Source organism: Felis catus, chromosome D3 (genome assembly GCF_018350175.1).
Source record: "Felis catus isolate Fca126 chromosome D3, F.catus_Fca126_mat1.0, whole genome shotgun sequence".
NCBI classification, from domain to species: domain Eukaryota; kingdom Metazoa; phylum Chordata; class Mammalia; order Carnivora; family Felidae; genus Felis; species Felis catus.
Genome location: NC_058379.1, coordinates 35349729 through 35371967, shown reverse-complemented (window position 1 = coordinate 35371967; position 22239 = coordinate 35349729). Strand labels below are relative to the sequence as shown.

General features: G+C 43.2%; 1 pseudogene; it reads right to left on the bottom strand.

Annotated features, from left to right (window-relative positions):
• Positions 1-12601: 12601 nt before the first annotated feature.
• LOC101082269 lies at positions 12602-15413 on the bottom strand (annotated as a pseudogene).
• Positions 15414-22239: the final 6826 nt, after the last annotated feature.

Sequence of the window (22239 nt, the reverse complement as noted above, 5' to 3'; positions counted from 1 at the left end):
ATTGGGGCATTTAGTTCATTTATATTCCAAGTGATTATTGAAAGATTGTTAAAAGATTGAAAGATTGGAAAAGATTGTTGAAAGATTGAAAGATTCTAAGATAATTGAAAGATTATGGATTTAATGCCATTGTGTTATCTGTAGGTTTCATGCTTGTGGTGATGTCTTTGGCCTTTGTAGTCTTTGCTGTTTTCCACTAACAGAGTTCCCCTTAGCATCTCCTGCAGGGCTGGTTTAGTGGTCTTGAACTGCTTCAGTTTTTGTTTGTCTGCGAAAGACTTTATCTCTCCTTCTGTTCCAAATGACAGCCTTGCTGGATAAAGAATTCTTGGCTGCATCTTTTTCCTATTCAGGGCTTTGAATATTTCCTGCCCCTCCCTTCTGGCTTGCCAAGTTTCAGTGGACAGGTCTGCTACTACCCTTATGTGTCTACCCTTGTAGGTTAGGACCCATTTGATGCTAGCTGCTTTCAGAATTCTTTTTATCTTTGTGTTTTACCAGTTTCACTACGATATATCATGGTGTTGGCCTGTTTTTTTTGTTTTGTTTTGTTTTGTTTTTGTTTTTGAAGGGAGTTCTCTGTGCCTCCGGAATTTGGATGCCTGTTTCCTTCCCCAGATTAGGGAAGTTCTCAGCTAAAATTTGTTCAAATAAACCTTCTGCACCTTTCTGTCTCTCTTCCTCTTCTGGAACTCCTATGATACGAATATTATTTCATTTCATTGAATCACTTAGGTCTCTAATTCTCCCCTTGTCATCTAGTAATTTCCTTTCTCTCCTTTTCTCAGCTTCATCCTTTTCCATAATTTTATCTTCTATTTCACCTATTCTCTCTTCTGCTTCTCCTCATCCTTGCTGTTACTGCATCTAGTTTATTTTGCATCTCATTTACAACATTTCTTAATTCAACATGACTATTTCTTAGGTCCTTGGTCTCTACAGCAATAGATTCTCTGCTGTCTTTTATGCTTTATTTCAAGCCCACCTATTAGTCTTATGACTATTATTCTAAATTCTTGATCAGATATATTGTTTATATCTGTTTTGAACAATTCTCTGGCTGTCATTTCTTCCTGGAATTTATTCTGAGGAGAATTCTTCCATTTCATCATTTTGGCTAGGTTTCTATCCTTTATGTGACTTAACAGCTTTTTATGTGTCCTGCACCTGAAAGTACCACTATATTAAAAAGGGGTCATACACTGTCCAGAACCTGGCACTTCAGGAAGTGTATTTGGAGTGTGTTGTGTGCACTCTGTTGTTGTGTCTTGGGCTGCTTTATCTCACTACACGTAGTGCTAGATTGGACTGTCCACCTGGCATGCCTTGAAGTAACCCTGGAAAAGAGGAGAAGAAGGTGGGGGAAAAGAAACCTTATCCCAGACAAAGAGAGAAGCGACAGGGGTAGAAAGACTAGGCAAAGAATCAAAGAAACTGTAGGGCTTAATCCAGAAAGAGAGGAAAATAAAGAAGGAGATACAGAAAATGCATAAAAAGAATAGAGTAAAAATGCCTGATTAAACAACCAGAATAAAGAAAAGAGAAGAAGAGAAGAGAAGAGAAGAGAAGAGAAGAGAAGAGAAGAGAAAGAAAAGAAAAAAAAGAAAAGAAAAGAAAAGAAAAGAAAAGAAAAGAAAAGAAAAGAAAAAATATATACATAAGCATTGACCAAAAATCAAATCAGAAACTATAGGGCTGATTCCAAAGGGTGAAGAAAAAGAAGAGAGTATAAAGATAAAGTAGGGAAAGGAGAAGAGAAGGAAAGAAAATAAAAATGAAAAAAATAATAGTAATAATAATAATAATTTAAAAAGAAAAAAAAACAGACAAACATACAAAACTGCAGTTGTCTATTGGTGCTTTGGAACCGGTGACTGTGCTGGTCCGGAGGAGAGGCCATCTGATTCAGTCATTGTCAGTCACACTCCACTAGATAAGTAGTTACCACGCATGGAGGGATGAGGTTTGGTGTAAGCGGGGCCGCCTCCACTGGGGGCTGCTGTTGGGTTCCCTGAAGCCTCACCATGTTGGTGATGGGGAGGAAAATGGCAACACCCCAATCTCTCCTCCTCGGTCAGGTGTCTCAAACCACACTGTTCAGGGAGCCCTGAAAGAGCTGCACAGGCACAGGCTGGCCGGCTTGCCCTACCCCACAGACTCCCTCGCTTCCCAGGTTTTCAAATCAGATTCAAAACCCCATGTCTTAAAGGATCCCACTCTGTGCTGACTAGCTCTGGAATAGCGCCACTCTGCCCAGTCTACAAAGGGCGTTTGGCTGGCTCCTGCAGGGCCTTTTGTCCTTGGGTGGGGGGCAATAAACCCTCTTCCCACAGTACTCCAGGGAGGGGACAGCCTTCTCTCATTGCACCCCGAGATCCTACCAAGCCTGGGGTTGGCTCTCCTCCCCACCAGGCACACGCACCGGCATTGGTTCCAGTCCAGAGATAGGCACGCAACCCTGAAATCTCTGATCTTCACTCCTAAGGCTGTTTGCAAAGTAGAAACTGGCTCTCTTCCTATTCTTCGTTTTCTGGACTGTGGTCTGGAGAGGTTTTTCTCTTCTCCAAATACAATCCCACACTTCCACAGCCTCTCTTCCTCTTCATTTTGTTTCTCCACCAAAGGGGTCTCCCCACCTCCTCCTACACTGCTGATTTTATCTCTCCCAATTCGAAGACACGACACACACCTCTGTCCCACCAAGCTCTGTGATGTTGTTTGTTGTCACTGCTGCTCTTTTGTTTTGTTAAAAAAGTAGCAACCAAATGCACAAATTTAAGATACTTTAATCACAAGTTTTCTGAAGAGCAATTTACTTCTAGTCTTTCTAGTATTGCAAGCTACGTTCATTCCTCTCTTAACATCCTGTCCCCATGGCAACAGTACTCAGGTGCCATTTTTGCAGTTTTTTACTTCGCAAATTTCAGCATTAATATAATTTTTGCATTGTTGCTATTGTTGTTTATGCCAAATTAGAAAGGTTAACAACAAAATGTTATAGACAGAAAACAGAGTAGCATACGCTTCAAAGCACTCAGAAGCAAAATTTACATCCATCCAAGTGTTCTTGGCTTTTTGTTCCAAACTACATGGGAAAAACCCCAGTACCAAATTTTGAGTAGGAAAACATTCGGGATAAAATATGTATAATTCCACTCAGGAGCTAAATCTGATAGGACAGCTACTGGTGAGAGTAATAAAACTGGATAGTGCATTTTCATAAACATTTTTCCAATAGGTATTTTTTTCCCTTTTAATCTTGGCAGAATTGAGGACACATTATCCTAAAATATGACATCTTGGCATATGGAATATCTCAAGCTGAAGGGATTTGAGAAACAGCAGGTACAGGAAGGACTTTCTGATTTGCCCCTGAAAATGGTCTAAGGCTCCTAAAATCACCCTCATGTGAGAAGTGCCTTTCCTGTTCCCGGAGGAAAGGAGCATTCTTACCTCCAAAGACAGAGGGACTCAGAAGAATATGAAGGAAGACCTTGCTAGGTTTCCCCCAGTTTACTACCTTTAGCTCAGATCCTTTGCCCTACCATATTTTCCAATGACTTCCCCCACTTCATCAAACCTAGCATAAAAACATTCAAGTGTAAACGGTTTCCTTGAAGTCTTCATTTCCTTATGAAGACTTCTGGGTCACATAAACATATAGTAAATAAATCTGCAGGCTTTTCACTTATTAATCTGTCTTTTGTTACAGAGACCCAGCTGAAAACTTAAGCTGAGAAGAGGAAAGATATTTTTCCTCCTCTATGCCACCAACTATGTTAGGTTTTGGACTCCGAAGTTTGGATATTGGGTAATTGTTTCACTGTCTGGAGGCTTTGTGTTCAGATATTCTGTTTAATTGAAGAATTACTCTAGGGGCGCCTGGGTGGCTCAGTCGGTTAAGCGGCCGACTTCAGCTCAGGTCATGGTCTCCTGGTTCACGAATTCAAGCCCCACATCATGCTCCGTGCTGATAGTTCAAAGCCTGGAACCTGCTTCAGATTCTGTGTCTCCATCTCTCTCTTCCCCTACCCCGCTCACACTGTCTCTCTGTCTGTCTCTCTCTAAAATAAATAAATAAATAAATAAGAATTATTCTAAAGATCAGGCTTCATGAACAGATTCTAACAACCTCTCCACAGCCCTTCTGAGTTCTTCCAGCTACAAGTTTCAAGAAGAAAACAACTCAGGCTTAATTGTCTCTGAAAATAGGACTAGAGAACTTTTTCTTAAATCAAATGCTACTAATCCACAAGAAAAGAAAAGAAAATCAGTGATAAGCCACCTAGTTTTGTTTTTCTGCCTTTTTAAAAGCAATTTTATTTTTAAGAAAGATATAAAATCTCCTACTTGTCTGCTTTGTATGTGAATAACAAGAACTATAAAGCTTACGTATGAGCTAAAATACATTTTGTTTTCCTATTAAGCCAGTTATAGCAGAGAAACAACAGCAGGGGAGAAAAGTAAGACTCACACATCTCTGTCAGGTGACCATGCAGAGAGAAAACAAGGCCCAGAACACAACAGGCAGTTTGGATTCTCATGCAGCAATAGTCCTTTTCCCCCCATGGCCGCCCCCCCATCTGATATTTCCCCCACGATTTCCAAAATCTTTGTTTTAGTACAGACCTCAACATAAATATCAATTTCACCAGGATCCAAACACACTTGGGTGTGAACATGGGTCTGCTCACTGGAGCTATGAAATTTCAATCTTTAAAACTGCTCACTCCATCTGCCCAACTATCTTTAAACCTTGCCTTTTGGGATTTGGTAAATCAGGAAATCCAAAAGCAGCCAAGCCTCCAGATCAAGTCCTAGGCAACACTGTAGGCGGGACCAAGTAAGTCTTGGGTCCTTTCCTCCGAGCTTTTGACACATGGCTGGGAGCAATGGAGGGCCCAACACTTCTACCGCTAGTTACACAACCAAGAAAAATTAGAATAAATATCTGTTACATGAGTGTTTATAACAGCATTATTCATCATATAACAAGGGCGCCTGGTTGGCTCAGTCAGTGGAGTGTCTGACTCTTGATTTCAGCTCAGGTCATGATCCCAGGGTCATAGGATCAAGCCACACTCAGCGTGGCGCTGGCTTAAAAATTCTCTCTCTTTCTCTCTCTCTCTCCCTCCCTCTGCCTCTTTCCCCTGATCACTCTTTCTCTCTCTCTCTCTCTCTCTCTCTCTCTCTCAAAATAAATCTTTCAAAAAAAAAGATGCAAACAATCCAAAAAAAACCTGAAAGTATGGACTAAACAAAGGTGGTATATGCATATTATTTATATAAAATAAATAAAGTTATAAAAAGGAATGAAGCACTGATATGTGTACAACATGGACAAACCTCAAAAACATCATGCTAACTGAAGAAAGCCAGTCAGAAAAGACCACTTACTATATAATTCCACTGACATGGAATGTCCAGGTCAGGCAAATCTATGGAGACACAAAGTAGATTTATGGTTGCTTCCCAGCTGGGGGTCGATGGGTCAAAAGGAAGGTGAGAGCTAAGCGGTAAGAGATTTCTTTTTAAGGTGATAAAAGTGCTCAACATTGACGGTGGGGATGGCTGCCGCATCTGTGAATATGCTAAAAATCACTCAATTGTACCCTTTAAGTGGACGCATTGTATGGTGTGTGAATAATAGTTCAATAAAACTGTTAAAAATTTTAAAAAGGCATAAAGAGGGCCTTGAAGATTCAGAGCAAGACACCCAGAGCTCCACCTCAAGATTTGGTCGCATCACCAATGCCTCATGCATTGTGGGTGCTGCATAAATGCTGAATCGCATTAACTTCAAATGAGCATCTGGCACACCTATGTTCAAAGAAAAAGCATTAACGTGAATCCTGTGAAACACATTCTTTGTCGTCAAAAATCTGTTGCTTAAAATGTCACGCCTCGGTAGGTTACCTCCTCACCAGAGAATCCGAACCAAAACTTGCAGCTTTAATAGCAAAGTAGGTAGGTATTGTATCACATAAACATTTCCCGTCACCCCAGCAAAGACAGGATATATGCCAGATTTGCATCTATAAAGTGAGGACTTAACACCTATCTCATAAAGTTAACTTGAGCATTAAATAAAATTACATATGAAAGTGCTTAGCAAAGTACGTGAAGCGGAATAAATCCTCAGTAAGCGGCAGTGAGAACTATTATTACCCCGTAGAAGAAAACTCTTAAAAACCATCCTTACTGGGGCGCCTGGGTGGCGCAGTCGGTTAAGCGTCCGACTTCAGCCAGGTCACGATCCCGCGGTCCGTGAGTTCGAGCCCCGCGTCAGGCTCTGGGCTGATGGCTCAGAGCCTGGAGCCTGTTTCCGATTCTGTGTCTCCCTCTCTCTCTGCCCCTCCCCCGTTCATGCTCTGTCTCTCTCTGTCACAAAAATAAATAAACGTTGAAAAAAAAAAAACCATCCTTACTTATGAATCTGCGTATCCAAATAAGAACCAGGTATCGAATTGTACTAATTTATAATCATTTCAATTTCTTCCACTTCCTGACTTGAAGTGATTTATTTAAGCAAAGTAGTTAACAAAAAAGTCACTTACTTAAAACTGGCTAATGATAAAGGGAGACGTAAGACATGTACCACTTTAATAAACAAATGACTTTCCTTGAATTGAAGTGCAAAGAGAAATCCAATTCTACAATGTATCTGGACAGCTAAGGAGCTGTTCAGTATTTGTGACATGGTCATGTTCACCTCATTGTGTGGCCACAGCTACATAAAACCCTCTTTTAAAAATTCAACACAAATCGCAAGTATTAAAGTGTTGGTTTTATATGTGTAGAAAGGATCCAAGAGAGAAAGAGCTTTGCCTTACGGCACACCAAAGGAAGGTCACCAGCCCTGAATATTTCGCATCAAAAGCATATTTCAAAATATTGGGGAAAAAAGAAAGAATGAAAGTCAGAGGAGCATTTTTCCCATGGAGTCTGCAGGAGAGGATTACTATTGCTGTCATAGCAACCAGCTCACTAGATGGTTTTGCAAAGGAAGTGTCTCCCCAGACCAGCTGCCTCTGCGACGGATAGCAAGTGCGCCGTTCCTCTGTTCTCTTTGCTTCCTCCCCACTAAAGTTTCTAGAACACTGATTTCAATTTCTTGGAAACTGTGTCAGGACCCCCTCCCTGTTCCTCTCTATCCCACAGCCAACTCCCTTCCTCAACAAAATTCAAAACTTAACTCAGTTCTCCCCCTCCCCACCCTGCCCTGTAGAAGGTAGTGATTGGTCATGTGATAAACCAACGTCTGCCATTGGACATGGAGCCCTTTCTTTACATTTTATTTATTTATTTATTTATTTATTTATTTATTTATTTATTTTGAGTCAGAGAGAGAGAGGCAGAGGGAGAGACAGAGAGAGAATCTCAAGCAGGCTCCACACTGTCAGCCCAGAGCCCAAGATGGGGCTTGAACTCACGAACCACAAGATGATGATTTGAGCCGAAATCAAGGGTCAGGCACCTAACTGACTGAACCACGCAGGCGCCCCAAGTTTATGTATTTATTTTGAGAGAGATAGAGAGGTGGGGACAGACAGAAGGAGAATCCCAAGCAGGCTTCCCACTGTCAGCGTGGAGCCCACAAACCATGAGATCATGGCGTGAGCCAAAACCAAGAGTTGCCATTTGATCATGACCTGAGCAGAAACCAAGAGTCAGACACTTAACCAACTGAGCCACTCAGGCCAGGAGGCAGACCTTTGTACCTTAAAATACAATCCTGGGCTGAGACCCATTCAAGATTGTAGTTTTGAGGCAGTTTTCCCAATTATTGAAACTAGAGCCTGCTCTTGGAGAATGGAAGTAGTGAAGAATATAGTAGTTAGGGACTTAGACACTGCAGTTATTTATACTTGATGCCAAAGGTCAAGTGTCTCCTGCCCCACTTCTCATGCCTACCCTCCAATGAAAAACAGGGGAAGAGATTTTTATGCAGGTTTTTACTGGGAAATACCATGTGTAAGAGGACAGGGGAAGTGGGATGGGACAGAGGGAGAAGTTCAATTGCAATTCATTTGCAATAGAAGCCTCGACTGACCCTGCAGGGAGCAATGGAGCCGTTATGGCCCTTGAAGGCCCACCTCCCTTTGCCTCTCTTTGCCAGAAATTTGAATTGGCAAGAACAGAGACTTGGAGCTCAAAGGAGGTCATTTGGATTGTAGGACCTCAGAGGTCCCCAGGTTTCCTAGCACCTGTAAAACAGACTCTACCTGGTGGATGCAGGTATTGCTGACTTAGGTGAATGTGCAGTAACACTGAAAATCATCAATCTCAGACACTGTCCAAGTGTTGCGTTTCTCAACAAGGACATCTTCACTCCCTGAAAGTAGCTCCAGAAGTAATTCCAGACTTTTGTCAGACTCTTCAGAGCTTAATGCTAAAGCTGTAAAATATGACTTAAAGGTATTCTTCCAGAGAGTGAACCCCCATAGCCTGGATCTCCCTGTGCCTACTACATGATTGAGAATTTTAATTAATAATCAATAAAGATGTGATTTTTATGTGCCGCTCACATGGGTCTTTTTAATGCTGCTTCCTTGTGTTGGGATTTTATTTTTGCCAAAACGGGTATAATTTTCCCTAAATACAGGTATGCGAAAAGAAAGGATGTTGCTTGCATGCTGACTCAAATTGTTCTGTATACAAATACTGTTGAAAAATACAGCAAAGTTATCCTAGTCTTTTTATTAAACTTTAAGCCAAATCCTTTATGAAGACCATAGCAGTGAAAAACAGTGCACTTTCTAAAAAATGCTGCATTAAAAAAGTGCGGCATATAAAATGTTTGAGAAATTTAATTTTATTTCACATGTGCAGACACAAAATTTGGGTGAATACAATAATCAGAGCTGATTTTTGCAGATACCCATTGTACTTCTTTACTCTGTTTTAATGCCAGTGTGTATTCGACAAAAGAAAATGGTTTCACAAATTAATTAACTTAAAAGTAAGTGCCAATGTTTTTATTTCAAGAATTGATTTTAGATAAGGAAATTTTTTTTTTTAAGTTGCTGGATAGCTTCTAATGCAGCTAGTTGCTCTGGGGCCCCTTGAGAGATGCTGATTTTGGGTTCATTTTCCACTGCTGTGAAACAAATTACTACCAACTCAGTGGCTTAAAACAACACCCATTCATTAGCTCACCATTCTGTAGATCAGAAGGTTGGGTGAGCTTGGCTAAGTCCTCTGCTTGGTGTCTCACATGGCTGAATTCAAGAGGACAATCAGGCTAGGCTCTTATCTGGAGTTTGTTCACTTGGAGGACAGAGATCCTCGTTTCCTGGCTATTGGCCAGAAGGTCACTCTCAGTCCTAGGAGCCAATCTTCAACCCTCGTACATTGCCCTCTCCATCTTAAAGGCCAACCAATGGCGTCAAATCTTCCCCTGCCTCTTCTCTTTCTAACTTCCTCTTCTGTTATTAACTGACGAAAACTCAGGGCTTTAAAGGGCTCATGGGAGGTTAGATCCACCCAGATAATCTCCCTAGGCTAAGTTCAAGTGGTTATTAACCTTAATTACATCTGCAAAATCTTTGCCAGGTAACATAACATAAGCGTGGGAATAAAACCAGAAGAAGGTCATGGGCCATCTTAGAACTCTGCCTGCCACGGCCATGTAAAGGACCAAACAGACGGCCAAGGTACTGACATGTACTGTCTGCAACACACTGGCCTCCTTTTTTTGGTGAGCAGAATGTTGTTGAGGTTTATCAGACACCCCTGCAGACAGAGGTGTGATAACCCAGAAGTCTGGGTCACTGAGACTGAGACCTCTGACTTGTCACAACGAGATAGCTCTCCTTAGTGAACATCAGAGGGTAGAGGCCCTTGTACTGAATCCTGACTCACTCATTGATGCCAAGTGGCAGGGAATTTTGCCTCACCAGCACTTCTCCCCCAATGGCTCATCCAGATCAAGAGGCCCCCTACGGCATTTATGGAATAGGGAAGTACAAGTATATAGCACACCAGTTCCTCCTATAAATTCAGATGGACATGCAAGAACCATGTGCTGACAAGGTGTGCACCAAAGGCCCCACCCACAAGTTCATGTTAGCCTCTTTTTCCTGGTGAGATCCCTCCCCAGATCCCATCAGCTCAACCCGAGCTTCTCCCTGACGATGTGATGGTCACGTGGCTGCCTGTATTCAACAGAGCCATAAGAGTTTAAGGTCCTCTTCACCCCAACACCAAACTTCCCCAAAATACTTAGATGGCTGCATTCTCCTTGGGCACAGGGAGACCTAGCCCTGCCTGTAATCCCTTTTTTCCTTAAAGTACCTGAAAGCCAGGGAGAGGAAGATAAAGAGATGAGAGGATTCAAGGGGAGAGAGCTGCTCTGGCTAGTAAGCAAGGCACCTTTCTTTTCATTTTTCAGTGGCTGCCTGCTCAAGTTCACCTAAACAACTCTTGATTTTGGCCCACCCAAAATTCTATCTCCTCATCGCTGACACCATTTGTTTTAGTGCTGGGGATCCTTTGACTCAGCAGCCAAGCCACATTGCCTTTGGGCTGGGATTACAGGATATGATACTCTCCATTCCCCAACCTTACACCTGTTAGGGTGGCTATTACCAAAAGAAAAAAGAGACAATAGGTTTTGGTGAGGATGGAGAGAAACTGAGAGCCTTGTGTGCTGTTGGTGGCAACGCTCCTATGGAAAATAATAGGGAGTTCCTCGATGTAGAAATGTAGAAGTACCATCTGATCTAGCGATCCTATTTCTGGATATGTGTTTACAGGAATCAACATCAGGATCCTGAAGAGACATTAACAGTCCTATGTTCACTGAAGCACTATTCACAACAGTCAAGATGTATAAACAACTTAAATATCCAACCACAGATGACTGGACACAGAAAATGCAGTATATTCATACAATGGAGCATTATTCAGCCTTAAAAAAAAAATAAAGAAATTCTAGGGTGCCTGGGTGGCTCAGTCGGTTAAGCGTCTGACTTTGGCTCGGGTCGTTATCTCATGGTTCATGGGTTTGAGCCCCACATCGGGCTCTGTGCTGACAGCTCAGAGCCTGGAGACTGTTTCGGATTCTGTGTCTCCCTCTCTCTCTCTGCCCCTCCCCAACTCACACTCTGTCTCTCTTTCTCTTTCTCAAAAATAAACATTAAAAAAAAATTTTTTAAATAAAAAAATTCTGTAGTATGTGACAATTCAATGAACCTTGAGGACAGTATGCTAAGTGCAATAAGCCAGTCACAGAAGGACAAATACTGCATGATTCCACTTATATGAGGGACCTAAAATTGTCAAATTCATAGAATCATTCAAAGAGTAAAATGGTGGTTTCCAGGGGCTAGGGGAAAGGAGAAATGGGGAGCTGTTAATCAATGGGCATAAAGGTTTGTTTGTTTGTTTGTTTGTTTGTTTGTTTGTTTATATTGAGGGAGACAGAGACAGCATGAGTGGGGAAAGGGGCAGAGAGAGAGGGAGGGGGAGAATCCCAAGCAGGCTCTGTACTGCCAGTGCAGAACCCAATCCAGGGCTTGAATTCATGAATTGTGAGGTCATGATCTGAGCCAAAACCGAGTTGGCTGCTTAACCAACTGGGCCACCCAGGCACCCCCACAAAGTTTTAATTAACCAAGATGAGTAAGTTCTAGAGATTTGCCATACAACACTGTACTTATCAATATTGTATCATACAATTAAAATTTTGTTAAGAGGGTAGGTCTTGTGTTAAGTGTTCTTGGCACAATAAAATAATTTTTTTTAGGCGCCAAATTTTTTATTTACCCACCTTCCTGCTCGCTTTAACATCATAAACATTAATTAAGCATTATAAGCCAAATTAATCTTTTTGATCCAGGATTGTGGTAGGAACCATCAAGTTACAAAGAGGTGACAGATCTAAGCCCCTCTCAACCTCTGGCTGTCACTTCTCTTGTCCTTTTTTGGTTCTCCCTTAATAGTAGATTTGAAGCTCTGTAAAATTGGAACTGAAAGTACTGACCTAACTATTCTGAAAAACCTCTTAAACAACAAGATGCCCAACACTAAGCCAGGCTCTCAGGAACAAACTCCCAATAGTTCCTCCCTGCCCCTTGGTACAGTTCATTCTCATCTGTCACGGCTGAGGAACTAGTGAACCAGTAAACTAAGAACATGGGTATAAAGTCCATAGGCCAAGGGAGGGCCTAGATGGTAAAGTGCGTGGGCTTTGTGACCACCATTGCCGACTTCCAGCCTAAGTAAGGACTGACTGAGTGAGCGGTTCCAAGCCCCCTGAGCTCATGGCTCCCCATGGGTATTTCCTGTGTACCTCTGTCATGACCAGGGCTTGAGGAAGGGCTTCTCAATTCCCCCTGCCACACTTGGAGCAGCATGAGGGATGTAGCAGAGGCTAAAGACTGAGTGACCAGCCCCAGAGAGTCAATGGGGGACATTAACAAGCCTATCTCAAAGTTGGTGCCATTTGGGGCGCCTGGGTGGCTCAGTCGGTTAAGCGTCCGACTTCGGCTCAGGTCATGATCTCACAGTTGGTGGGTTCGAGCCCCGCATCGGGCTCTGTGCTGAGAGCTCAGAGCCTGGAGCCTGCTTCAGATTCTGGGTCTCCCTCTCTCTCTGTTTCTCCCCTGCTCATGCTCTGTCTCTCTCTCTCTCCTTCAAAAATAAATAAAAACATTTTTAAAAAATTAAAAAAAAAAAGTTGGTGCCATTTGCTCTTGGGGAAGTGAAGTGGGACCCCAGTGAGGCCAGCAGCTATAAGGCAAACAACAGGCCTGGTTCTCAGTGGCAGTAATGATCAGCCTTGAAGGGGCCATCACGGGACAAGCCCCTTATCAGTCAGCCTGCTTATCCGTCAGCTTGGTCAGCTTCACATTCAGCTTACCCAGATGAGCTTCGGACACTGCTTCATTCCACTTCTTGGGCAGGAAGTGGACCCCACCAGGGTGCTTGTCTGGGTGGCTCCACAACTCTATCTGTGCCAGCACCTGGTTGGGGAATGAGGTGCTCATCACAAAGCTGGGGTTGCCCATGGTGCAGCCCAGGTTGGCCAGCTGGCCCTCAGTCAACAGGATGTTACAGAGCCCATTTTTCAGTCCATTCTCAGTACACGTGGAGGTGGACATCCGCCTTCTCCACAGCATTTTTATCCAGCCACTTGACATCAATCTCTACGTCGAAGTGTCCAATGTTACACACAATGGCATCATCTTTCATCTGTTCAAAGTGCTGGCTGAGGATGATGTCAGTACAGCCCGTGGTGGTGACAAGTATGTTGCCTTCCTGACAGGCCTCCATGGCAGCCTGAGGGGCATTAATGGGGTCGATCTCTGTGATGACGATGCAGGTCCCGAAACCCCGCAGGGCCTGGGCACAACCTTTGCCCACATTGCCACAACCTGCTACCGCTGCCGCCTTACCTGCAATCATCACATCTGTGGCCCACTTGATGCCATCTATAAGAGGCTCCTGGCAGCCACACGGGTTGTAAAACTTGCCCTTGGTGACAGAGTCATTGACGTTGATGGCAAGCACCTTCAGCTTCCCATTGGTTGTCATCCCATTGTGGTCTGTTCAGAAATGCCTCGGATGCCTGACAGGAGCTATGGGTACCTTGTGTGAATGAGGTTTGTGAGGTCACTTCCATCATCCAGAATCATGTTGAGGGGCTCATCCTTGAAGTACAGGGTCTGCTCAGTGCACCAGAGATACTCCTCATCCATGTCACCCTTCCGGCCATACACTGGAATGCCAGCCTCGGCAGTGACAGCCGCTGCATGGTCCTGGGTAGAGAAGATGTTGCAGCTGGACCATCGCACCTCAGCACCCACGGCTACGAGGGTCTCAATGAGGACGGCAGTCTCCACGGTCATGTGTAGGCAGCCACCGATGCGGGTGCCCTTTAGCAGCTCGGAGGCTGAGTACATCTCCCTCGTGGGCATGAGGCCCAGCATCTCATTCTCTGCAACGTCCAGGGCCTTGTGTCCCCAGGAGGCCAGGCTGATATCGGCGACTTTGTAGGGCAGTTTGTCTGACATGCTGGCAGTGCTTCTGCACAGAGTGATGCACATCGGTGAAGGGGGCTGGCCCTAGGGCTACAGACTTGCACAGGGAGGGTGGCACTGAGCAGGCTAAAATAAAACTTTTCTTAAAGAACAGAAGAAAAGGAGGAGGAGGAGGAGGAGGAGAAAGAGAAAGGGAAAGAGAAGAAGACTCCCTTACAAGGCACTTACCCTCTTCTTTTTTATCAGGGTAAATAGAGATGTGGAGTCGCATAGACTCTAGAGACACTTTTTAAATTCTAAGCTTTCCACCTTGTTAGCTGCGTGGCCTTGGACGAGTTATTCAACAGCTCTGTAACTCCATTTCTCCAGCTGTAAGATGGGGATGATAGCATCTTGTTGTAGGGGTGCTATGAGTTAAAGGAGTCAATCCATGTAGACATTTAGCAGAGCCCCGGCCCTCAATACATGTTACAACTGAAGGAGTTGCTGAATGAATGATTTAAACAATAACTCCTATGGAATATGGAAATCAATTGAGTATTTGTTCCCAAAGGAACAGAACACTTGCACACGTATAGTTCTGTTATTTATTCTCTTTTACTGACCAAACAACAATAATGGTGGATATAAGTGTATGTTTTCTTAATAGGAAGGAAGAAGGCGTAGGTTAACTGACTACTGGTCAGGAGAGCTATTTCCGCGTATACTGATTATTTCACCTTATTCTCCCAACCGGCCTGCACACTGGGTATTTTATCATCATTTTTCCTTAGGATGAAACTTGCCCAAAGTTGAGTAACTTATTCCCAATCACAGTGCCGAGCAAGGTCTGGATGTGAATTCAGGTCTGACTACCACACGCAATCTATCGACACAGATGTCCCCAAATCTGTTTTGTATGTAGCCAACTGACTTCATCAATGAATAGGATGAACTGAAATCATTCTTTTTGGAGGCATTCAGCTCCAGTAAGAGTTAAATTACTTACTGACTCTGCCAGACTGTATGGCTTCCTATTTAAGCAGGGTATGGGTCTAGGTATACTACTCTAGATGATCAAATCTCTGGTCTAATTGTTAACTGACATAATTTACAAGAAAGTAAAGTTATAAAAGAAAAAAAAATCACTTGGATTCAAAGGATAAATTGATGCCTGAGAAAAGATGGGATGGGGTTAATGGGGCAGTAATTTGGGGAAATATAATAACCAACAAATTGCCGAATTTTATTTTAGTCCGTATTCTCTTGGCACATACAGACATGAACTAACAGCCACCAGTCAAGTATCACGGAGGTTTTCTGGAGGCCGTGTTTTAAATGTTCAAAATAGAAGCAACCAGAAAAGTAAATCAAGCAAATAAAAGAAAATGTCTTAGGGGCGCCTGGGTGGCGCAGTCGGTTAAGCGTCCGACTTCAGCCAGGTCACAATCTCGCGGTCTGTGAGTTCGAGCCCTGCGTCGGGCTCTGGGCTGATGGCTCGGAGCCTGGAGCCTGTTTCCGATTCTGTGTCTCCCTCTCTCTCTGCCCCTCCCCCGTTCATGCTCTGTCTCTCTCTGTCCCAAAATAAATAAAAACATTGAAAAAAAAATTAAAAAAAAAATGTCTTATATTCTTTTTGCCATGGAATTGCCCTTAGCAAATTATCAGTGTTATACTGAAGAGGCTCCAGATATATTTTACTTATTTGCTTATGTAACTTTTACTCACTATTTTCACTTTGTGATGAGTAAAGGAAAAAATGGAAGAACAAGATGACCTTTCCATTTTGTCCTACCACAGAAAACAGGAAGAGTGAGCACTGCCATCTTTTGGTTACACAATATAATAATTGAAATCATCACACTTAACAGCCAGAAGAATGCTGTTAGTCATCGCGGAATGAACAGGAACACTTAGTTACCCAGCATGAGTCAGTTCTTTAGACTAGTTCCTCATAACATCTTTCTTCTGGAAAGTAATCACAAAGTTTCCAAAATCTAAATTTTCTTTTAACAGTAGACGCAGAGAGAACATGCCTGTGGGTTGTCTAGATTCCCTGGAAGACGGTGGACGGTGCTAATTATATATGATAGTTCTAAAGCATTCGGAGCGGACAAAGAGAAGTAGAGAACTGTTTTTGTGTAATCATTAAGGCCAATCTCGCAACTGTCCCAGGGGCCAAGAACTTGAACAAAAGGTTGGACTTCCTTAGATGAGAAAATGCCATGGCAGAGGCCACCAGATACCGCTGCCGGGTCATTGACCCCAAGCAAGAGAAAAGGTATAGGAAGTCTGGACAGGCACGGGCACATTCCAGAAACTTTTTTTAAGAGCTCCAGGAACTTTTTACGTTGTAAGGAAACACTGTGCTCCTACCTGAGGAAAGCTCTGAGGAGTTTACCAGAAGGTGCTATCTGAGGCCAGCCTCTCAGTTCGCTGCCTTGGCAACAGAGAATCCATAAAACACGACTGATGGCGTGACATATGTTTTACTAACAGCAGTCCTGGAGAAAAGACTTGGAGCAGACAAAGGGTGTATATTTGAAGAGGAAACTTCTGAATTTGAAGAAAGAGAGGAATCTAAAAAGGAAATATAACCCCCTCATACCACGTATGGATCCAGGGAGGAAGATATCAAAATAAGTTTTTTAAAAGGTTCATCATGGGGCGCCTGGGTGGCGCAGTCGGTTAAGCGTCCGACTTCAGCCAGGTCACGATCTCTCGGTCCGGGAGTTCGAGCCCCACGTCAGGCTCTGGGCTGATGGCTCGGAGCCTGGAGCCTGTTTCCGATTCTGTGTCTCCCTCTCTCTCTGCCCCTCCCCCGTTCATGCTCTGTCTCTCTCTGTCCCAAAAATAAATTAAAAAAAAAAAAAAAAAAAACGTTGAAAAAAAATAAAAGGTTCATGAGGGTGGGACACCTAAGTGGCTCAGGTCGTAATCTCATGGTTGGTGGCTTCGAGCCACACACCGGGCTCTGTGCTGACTGTGCTGAGTCTGCTTCAAGTCCTCTGTCTTCCTTTCTCTCTCTGTCCCTTCCATGCATGTTCTCTCTCTCTCCCCCCTTCTCAAAAATAAATAAACATTAAAGAAAAAAAAGCCTCATCACGGTGCCAGAATATAGAATATAAAATCCAAACGAGGATTTTAGGACTATCTGGGGTAAAAAGGGAAATATGGAAATGTCATACCCGTTGAATGAAAGGAAGCGAACTGAATTTGACCTTTTTTTTAAGATAGCCTCAAGTCTGTCCTGATATACTCTCCTTTTGCTGTAGAGACATATCACTTTTCCACGTATACTGACACATTTGTGGGAATAATTCACCTCTTCTTGTTAACAAAACAAAACAAAACATTTCCATAGGGTACCAGAGAACAGACTGGGTAGGGGAGACCAGGTTTCCAGTCTTACGTCTCCAACAAGCACCCTGAAGTCACTTAGTCTCCTGAGCCTTACTTTCCTGAATCTATAACATAAGTTTCTTGGATTCTATCATTGCTTCTCAAGCTGGGGTCTGCAGTTACAGATTACTTCCAAATTTCCCAAGGTTCTTTAGTTTAAGACATATCAGACTAGATCATTTCTAATGGACTTAGCTCTAAAATTCTAAGAGAAAAAATTTTTTTTCCTTCACTAAATTCCTCAGGACCTAAAGGGGGAAGAAAAGTCAACTTGTTTTTTTTTTTCCCTCTGTGTTCCTTCTCCCTTTCTTACAGTTATTCTATTCTTCTGAATTTCTAGAGCAGTGCCTTCCAAAAGAAATACATGTAACTTCAAATTTTATGGTGGTCACATCTTTAAAAGTAAAAAGAAACAGGTGATGTTAATGTTAATATTATAGTTTATCTAATCCGTTATATCCAAAATATTATCACTTTGACATCTCAGCATTGTAAAACTTAATAATATGGTTCACTCTTTTTTCACACTATGTCTTCAGAATCTGATGTGTATTTTACATTTATAACACATCTCAATTCAAACTGGCCACATTGAGAGTGCTCAATAGTCACGTGTGGCTGATTTGGGAAGATCCTACGTTTATGTTCTAGGAGTGGACAGCATGTGAATAGAGCCCTCTTGATGGAAAGCTAATAATCCACTGTCCATGTTTTCTGAAAAATAGCCCTGTTGGCTTACCCAACCCCTGAACCTGGAGAAAGTCTAGAATTCACAGAAAAGGCTCAGAATCTGAAAGAACTCCTTTCTACCCAAAAACGCCCCAGTACAAATGCTTCCTTCCTCAAGGTCATCAGTCTATCCTTCCCAGAACACTTGAAATGCTATGTCTTTCCTTCCTTATCCTAGTGCTGCTTCTCCACAACAAAACTGAAAGTGTTTTTCTTAACAGACCGTTCCCCCGGGAAGCAAGTAATTATCTCTCTGTCTTTGGATTCAAGCAGATAGTGATTACCCACAAAATCCCTGCTGTAGACACAATAAGCATTTGTATTAGTGTTCCTTGTTTTTTAAATGATGCGGAAACTTCCATTAATTCGCCAATTCTATTGCAGGAGACCTGATTCAGAGACTGTTCGCAATTAATGCATTTTTTTTGTTATATGACATGATGGCAAAAGAGAATGGAAATGACTAGAATCTAATCTGGACATCAGCGATCTGGATTTCAGTGTGAGACATAATGCCTGTCCTTTTATATGAAGACCTGGAATACTGAGTAAAGGAAGTAAACAAGAAATTTTGCAAATTGAGATGAAGTAGACTATTTTGCATGGGAGAAGATAAAGGTTTTTTTTTTTTTTTTTCCCATTTAGCCAACACACTAAGTAAAACAAAAGTACCATATGTGTATAAAAGTCAGAGCTTCCTAGGATGCCTAGGTGGCTCAGTTGGTTAAGTGTCTGACTCTTGATTTTGGCTCAGGTCATGATCTCATGGTTCATGAGTCCAAGCTCTGCGTTGGGCTCCGTGCTGACAGTGCAGAGCCTGCTTGGGATTCTCTCTCTCTCTCTCTCTCTCTCTCTTTCTCTCTTTCTCTCTCTCTCTCTTTCTGCCCTTCCCCTACTCATGCACACATATCATTTCTCTCTCTCAAAATAAATAAATAAACATTAAAAAAAAGAAGTCAGAACTTCTTACCTCTTACCAAAGTGGTTTCTGACATCTCTAAATTCCATCACCTTCCCACATTCTCATCTATTTGGGTTGGCAGCATAGTTCAGAAGGATAAAGACAAGCAAATGGATTCAAGCATTTCTTACTTTTTTAGGGCAAAAAACGTGAGCTCATTAAAAAAAATGTTTATTTATGTATCCTTTGTCACAGGGTGCCATTCTAATCCTCTCCTTCAACTCTCTAAGCACAGATTTTGGCCAGCCAGAAGGGCTGGAGTGGCTAGAGGGGAACATAGGATAAACCACTGCAGAAATCACTGGTGGGAAAATGAATTTCACTATACCTCAGTCAAACCTACTGTACAATATCGATTCATCTGTGTGTTCTTTGTGTTGATGGCTCCAGACAAGCCCCATTATTATTTCCCTCCCCTTTCATCACTGATATCAACTCTCAAAAGATAACCCCCAGTAGAAGGAAGAGGGATTACATGGCACACAGTATAAAAGTTAGATTTGCAAAAGTCTACATAACGTCAATACATTACTAAGTTAGTACTGTATATTTCTGAAAGGCTGACACTTACTGAAATTATGCCTCCCTCTGCTACTCCTTTAGACAGTCAGTGAGTCTTCTAGATCTTTGTACCTGCCTCCCACCCCTAACCCTAGCACAGCAAGGGCAGTTCCAACAAGGGAGGGAGGTGGTCTTAAGGGCAACGAATGTGAAGATTCAGCACTCCAGGGTCCTAAGCAGTCTTGAGTTTCTTAAAAATAAATGCAAATGGATTCTCTTTTTAAAAATAAAGGCGGTGCGTTTTTGTGGCCTGACTACCTATCCATCCCTGGGCAAAAGTGGACTGGGATTTCCTTTATTTTCAGCAGCCATGATCTTCTGCCTCTACCCTGAAAATGACCTTTCCACCTGTCCCCATCTTTTACTCAAACCTAAGGAATTGTAGGAAGGATTCCCATTTCCTATGTGGTGAGTAAAACAATATAAACAAATTGAAAATTAACCTATGCCCTTCAGCTCCATGTAATCAGTTTTATTTATTTTTGCCCCATCAAGTACTTTATCCAGAAGCACAGTCCACAAGAGGAAATAGAGTCCTTCTCTGCTGGGCCTGGGACATCTGCCCTGATCCTCTTTCTATTTTACCCAAACTACCTCTCCACCCAGGCATGAGCTTCAGACAACTCCTTTGAGGAAGATGAGACTGGTCAAGAAATGTAAAGGGTCTGAAATTTTACCCCCCTTACACACTAACAAGTTACTGTGTTCCTGTTTCATGGACGCTGGCAGAAGGCACGAGACTCCTGGGTCAGAGACAAAGGACTTGGTTACTAACAACAGAGCAAACAACATGAGCACCTTTGCTTCAAAAGTTCCATTGTAACACAGGGATTGTGCCACGGTCCCAAATGACACCTGCATACACAGTGGATTGCCATGCAGGAGAGGAACACAGGGCCAAGGCCCCAGCCCTTGAGCAGGCAAGAGACAAGCCATTCTCCCTCTGCTGTGACCTACTTAATGTGACTAACTAGAGAAACTGCTCTGTATCAGGAGATGCACGGACCTAACAATCAGGCGCACTCAGCAAGAGCACACAGGGACGTTCAGGGCCCATGGCAGGTTCTCCAAAGAGAACCCCACATACATTTTAGAATTTCAAACTTCCCTTCAGAATTACCTTAATCCAAAAACCCACAACACTGAGCACTAATAGCCTTGGGCTGGCTGTTGAAGAGTGCCTCAAATGTCATATTCCTTGCTGAAGAACCATGGGTTTGTAGGTATAAATCCATCTCCTTGTAGGCTTTTTTGTTTGTTTCGCTTTGTGTTGCTTTAAGTAAACTCTATGCCACACATGGGACTTGAACTCACCACTTCAGGATCAAGAGTTGCATGCTCTTCTGACTGGACTAGCCAGGCGCCCCTATCTCCTTATGGTTAAACAAAAACACTCAAGCCTTCCCCTCCCCCCGCCACGGTTTCAGTTCCTGCCAGACTGTTACAAAAGCTTTCAGTTCCTGATAGACTGTAATACTGAAAAAGAAACACCACTAACTCTCCAATTTGGATGAAGAATTCAACATTAAAAAAAAAAAAAGATGTATCTAATAAGGAACTCAAATTTCATAGTCCAAAACCAAACTCTTGGGCTTCTCTGCACAGGGCACCTGTTCCCCTTATGCACTCAAGAAAGCAACTCCATGCTCCAGTCAGGCAGGCCAAAGGCCTTGGGGTCGTGCTCACCTTCTCTGACTCTCCCATTTCACAACCTGCTCAGTGAGTCCAGAGCCTGACCTGCATACTCCCTCCAAAGTGAAGCCACCACACTTTCTTGCCTGGAGGCACTACAGTGCCGGCTCACTGTCTTTGCTTTCTTACGCCGATTCTCAGTCTGGCAGCCAGAGGGATCCTTTCAACTTGAAAAGCCAGATCATTTATTTCACTCGTCTGCTCAAAATCCCCCACGGACTCCCAACTTCTTACAGTCGCTACCAGCTTCCACCCAATCTACAAGTCCTGTTTACCTCTCTGAGGGCTCTTCTGTTCGAACTGCCTCACTCCAATCGTTCTGCACCCCGCTCCCCACTCCCAACCCTCAACCCCCACCCCCACCCCCAGCTCCTGGAACATGCCCAACCCTCCCAGGCACTTGTTCTGCTATTCCCTCTGTCCAGTGCTCCTCCCCAAGATTCAAAGGGCTTGCCCCTGCTCCTCCTTCAGATCTGCGCTCTAAGTCAACAAGTATTTATGATCTGCCTTTTCGGTTCGCCATCCAAGGGGGAGAGAAACAAATCAACAGGTGCTTAAAATACAGTGGGTTTCATGCCACATCTGAAGAATCATGGGGCACTACAGGGTCTTAAAGGAGGACTAGACTGGGGAGAGCCAGATGGAAATCTTTTAAAAATAAGGACCCTGTGGGGTGCTTGGGTGGCTCAGTCGGTTAAGCGGCCAACTTCGGCTCAGGTCACGGTCTCAAGTTCAAGCCCCGCATCAGGCTCTGTGCTGACAGCTGGGAGCCTGGGGCCTGCTTCAGATTCTGTGTCTCCCTCTCCCTCTGCCTCTCCCCTACTTGTACTCTGTCTCTCTCTGTCTCTCAAAAATGAATAAACGTTAAAAAAAATTGTTTAAATAAATAAATAAGGACCCTGTGACACATGTCCCATGGTGGTATCCCCA